The following is a 5,075-nucleotide window of genomic DNA, read 5'->3' on the forward strand; positions in this document are numbered from 1 at the left end:
TAGTGTAAGCATTACCTAGCAACAACTAAAACATTGGTATGTTATCAACATTGTTCTAGTCCTACATCCAAAACACAGCACTGTTCCAGCTACTAGGAAGGAAATTAACTCTATCCCTGCTGAAACCAGGACAATGCTCTGAAGAGAACCGGTATCTGAGACATCAGAAATTTATAATAAAAGTACAATTCAGCATCTCACTCAATGTGGGCTGGTGAATAAAGTTATCAATAAGTCAATTTACAGCAGCATATTTGATACAAATCAATAGTATTGAACTATTGCTCTAATAGTTGTGAACACCAGTTATTTCTTATTATAGATATAGAGAAAAAGTGTTTATATAGTTGAAAATAATCCATCTATAGAGATAATCACACATGACTGGGAGACATATGACCGATAATCTGTCCAAATGTCTTGGCCAAAAGGCCAAGAAGTGTTAAAGGAAAGGGATGTGAGCCCCAAAGCCTGGATCACTTTCCATTCATGAAGTTTATTTTCCATTCAGCTTTAGATGGAGAAGTTATTCTTCAGTTCCTTGCCTGTGCCTGACTGTGCTGTCATGAACTGTTAAATGCCTCTCATATTTTACATCAGTGGTAGTTCCACTCCGGTAGTGGATGAAGTGATTAATCTGTGGAACCTATATATATGCTAAAATTTGTTTAAAAGCTTAATGCTACTTTGGAGTTAAAAAAGGGCTACGTAAATGAAAATTGTTATTCCATATTAATCAAAGTCAAAATGTTTACTTACTTTAGTTGCTTTATTCTCAGTGGAGGAAAACACAATTTCAAAGAGTGAAACCTTTTAATAGTGTCCTCTCTGAGCCAAAAAAAATGTGGTGGTGTCAAGGTGTTTTCTTTTTTCTTTTTGTCTCTTTTATTCACATTTCAATGTACCATCCCATAATAGCATCATCACTGCCTGTATCATTAAATTAACTTGAGTCAAAACCAGGCAATCAGGAAAGGATCGTTTCCCCCCTTCTTCCTAGTAACTAGAACATTAAAAAAAAAAAAAAAAGAAACAAAAAATTGCTGCTTGTGTTAAAAAAAAGAAAAGAAAATAATTTCAGTTTATAGTAGAGATTAACTAAGACAGTAACACATAAGAAGGTTATAAGCTTAAATTGTCCATAGTATAGAAAGGGAAAAATGATTATCTTGATATTTCAAATTAACAAAGCAGAGAAAGATGTGGTTTTCCTTTTTTTTTAAGGCACTAGACTGGAGTCGTTTTCTCTTTTCCCTTTTCCTTTTAATGTCGATTCAGGAGAAAATGCAGTATCTTGGATGTTATAGTATTTTCAGTATATCTTGTAGTATGTGTAGAATATCTCATTATTCAGGTTAAAGAAGACCACATAAAATAAGAAATGAATGCATGGCAACCAGTAATCTGCCCTGAAACATGAACCATATCAGTTCATATCGAATGAGTGTGGCAGAAGATGGAGGACGTGAGCTGTCTCTAACTTCATCTCAGTATCTCAGCAGCAACCAAATGAGGCTAATGAGGGTCCTGTTGACCACCTCACTCCTCATGCTAAGCCCACCTTAGAGATCAAGGCATTCATTAACAGCAAAGAATAAAACACTTGTTATTGTTATTATTCAAACATACATTATTCCATCAGAAAAGAGATCAGATTTATCATTTAACCAAGCTAATGAAAGAAAATTATTCCCAGAGGAAGAATAGTGAAAGAGAAGGGAAACAAGTGAGTGCTCTGACTCTTAGTGCCCTGGTAAATGACATGCTGAGCTGCAAAAGTGAGACACTGGGCTCCACCCTGGCTGTGCCAAAAATGTTGGTGAAGGATGCTGCTTCACCTGCTGAAAGAAAAGTCTTTGCTCTACCTTTCAGCTCTGCAGTTGCATTTCTGCTGCTTGCCCTGCACAATTTGAGCACTTCTACAATGTCACAGTCAGCCTGACCAGGCAGAAGAAGACAAAGCATTCCTTCCTCCCTTTCTGGTAACAGCACAAGCTTAACCAGCCTAAGCCACTGCAACACCTCACTCGGTCTTAGTGAAAATTTCTAGATGTTCCTGCAATGAAAACAAATAAAATGTTTACATTTATTGAGTAGGAAAGAGAGTCTATGAATGTTTGGTCTGGCTTCCTGGGTAATACAATCATTCAATAATTTCTGAACTGAGCCCTTGGCTACTTCAGATATTTTCAGTGACACCACATGACAGTATAAGTTCAGCCAGCTGTGGATACCAGTTTCAATGCCTGGGATCAGGGAATTTACAAGAATATTTTGGAATATCTGGTTTTTGATTACCTACCTGAGGATATTCTCAGAAACATTTTGTGTGATCCTACAGTATTTCAGATAACTTGGGATTTATATTTAGGCAAATGTGTAACTTTAGCTTAATGGCTATACTTTCAAACAGTTGGTTATTTTCCTTTTTCTAAAAGGAAATTCAATCTGGCACTTCCAAAATTCTTTATTAGTACATTTTATGCTGATGTCAGGACAGCAATATTTTTAATACTTGTTAATATTGATAGGTTTGTTCCTCCTGGTATCACCTTTCTATAACAACCACCACCAGCACAGTGCAACTATAGGTAGGAGAAATGTGCATTATTTACTTGAAATAAAACAACATTAGAAGACTGAACTTACAAACACCACGATTTTATTAAAATAAAGGACATTGCTGTGCATTTTTGTTCTATATTTAGATTTATTCAATCTCATCAAAATAAGAGCTCTGTTGTTATGTCAAACTAATGTATACAACACATAATTATAAAATCTTTCCCCTGTTTGTTCAATTCAGAGAAAAATCAATTTCAGTGGCAAAGTATTAAACCTAATGTTATTGACCAGCAGATGTATTTTCCTTCCTGGTTTTGATTTAGAAACTGGTTTTGATTCAGATACATTAAAAAAAGTAGAAAACACATCTTTTTCCTCTCTACAGTTCCAGTAAAATCACCATACATTGTATATGATATTGTATTCTGCTGTAGGGCAAGTTATACCTGTGACGAAACCATATGATTGCAGAGACAGCTCTTTAAAAGAATGGAATATTTTTTTAGATAAAAGGAGGTTAAAGAAAAGGTAAGATATACAGTTATAATATACTATACAAAATGTATTCCTCATAATATAAAACAAAGAATAGAAATTAGTGAACAGTGGACAATAGGGATGTAAAATAAAAAAACCTGGAAGGACTGTTTCACCTTTATTCGTTTAGTTGCATTATGTTTTTAATTTCTTCATCCTCTGTTAGACTTCAGTTGTTTTTATGGTTTAATTTCTCTTCCTATAGTAATTAATGAGTGATATCATAGAACTAGAGTATTTAACAAAAAAACCCTTAGATTTATTATTTAAAATGTGTTGATAAGAGAAAACAGTATGTTTTGTAATGATACAAATTCAAAGATATTCTTACTTGGAAAGAGAATTAGCATGTAGAAAAACTATGCAAAAAACCCCATTATCAGCTAAAGTCAATGTTATTGAAAATAACTGTATTTTAATTGTACTCTCCTTAATCAAGTAATTTTTATTTTAAGAAAAAAATTATTTTTTTTGAAGAATAATAATTAATATCCAAAATTGGTAATAGTGCAAAACAATTTTTGACATGTTGTGATAGTCTTTGCGACTATATCTTTGGATACAAATGTCTTTCCACAGTTTGTGTGACTTTAATAATAAACTCATGGAGCTTAAAGAAATTCTGAAATCATAGTGGATACCTTTCTATACACCATGCAGTGTAGCCTGTCATGCAATGTAGCCTGTCATTTGCACAGGATGAAAGATAACTCCTTGTTTTGGTACTGAAGACCCTTGAAAATTAACTGGATTGCACCTTTGGAAGTGAAGAGCCTGTGCTGGCATTTTTGGACTAATTACAGCAACATATTTCTATTCATGGGAGTTAAGGTATAGTAGAATACAGTAAAAATGGAAATAGAATTGGAAACGCATTGGGGCTTCAGGGAGAGAGGGGCTGGACGTGGTGATACATCAAGTCCTCTCAGGTCCCAGAAGTCTGAATCCTACTTTGTCTTTACTAATAAATAGCTGAACCACGTTTGGTTCTCTGTGGTAGAAAGGTGTGAAAAACATGTGGTAGTTCTCTGTAGTAGCAAACCTCTCCTGTCACATGCTGTTATGTAGTGTTATAGCACTATGCATTATAGTGGTATTTGATGAGCTCATTAGGACTGTATTTAACTTCTAGAACTTGCACTGTAGAAGCAGCTGAATGCCTTAGAGTACGATCATTTTGCTTAAGTGAATTATACAGGATTTTGCAGGGAATAGAATAAAGTCAGAAGTGCTTTCATCAGTAAAAACTTTGGTAACAACTATTCGCTTCTTCTGAAATACTAGGCTTTGGTGAGGGAGAACTAATTGATTAATTTTGAAGGGTTTTCTTTCCTTCTGCTTTTGGACTGCTGTCTGAACCCTCCAGCATGGTAATCAGAAACCAGTGCTGGCACTGAGATTTCTTCCTGTGTAGCTCATCACCACTGGTTCCATTTTCGTGCACTCAAGTGACAACACAAACTTTAGTGGAGTTCTCATTAATACAGAAGTCCTTCTTGAACGCATATTAAATTTTCCATGAGCCAAACATAGTACTTACCATCCCACCTAAATTGACAAGACTTTACTTCTATGCTTTATGGTTGGACCTATTAAGCTCCAATGTTTCTTGATTAATATTTTTATATTTGGAAACAGAGGACTTCTTAATATACTTCACTGCTTTAATTGTTGATTACAAATTTGTTTGGTCTGCCTTTAGATTTCCAGTGGTATGTTAAACATATTTTGGATGTTTTATTGTGAAGATGAATTCTAAAGATTTTTTTAATTATTTTTGATATAGATTTCAATGTTTGCTTTTACTAGAGTCTACCATGTTTTATTTGTAAAGTCCAGAGTCCTTAAAGTCACATCAGTGATTCTGGTCAAGAAACAGTAAAACTGGTGTTATTTCTTGAAAGAATATTAGGTAAGTTTTCTATGTACTCTTTTTTTTTTTTTTTATTTGGGAAATTTTTTCGTATATTTGA

The 5,075-nt window shown here is 34.2% G+C and overlaps 1 protein-coding gene across 2 annotated transcripts in view; it reads left to right on the forward strand.

Moving 5' to 3' along the window:
* Nucleotides 1-5,075, forward strand: part of LOC103895474 (BMP/retinoic acid-inducible neural-specific protein 3) — a 229,412-nt gene that overhangs the window by 43,229 nt on the left and 181,108 nt on the right. The window lies entirely within an intron of this gene.

This window comes from Aptenodytes forsteri, unplaced genomic scaffold (assembly GCF_000699145.1).
Source record: "Aptenodytes forsteri isolate BGI_AS27 unplaced genomic scaffold, ASM69914v1 Scaffold58, whole genome shotgun sequence".
Taxonomy (NCBI): domain Eukaryota; kingdom Metazoa; phylum Chordata; class Aves; order Sphenisciformes; family Spheniscidae; genus Aptenodytes; species Aptenodytes forsteri.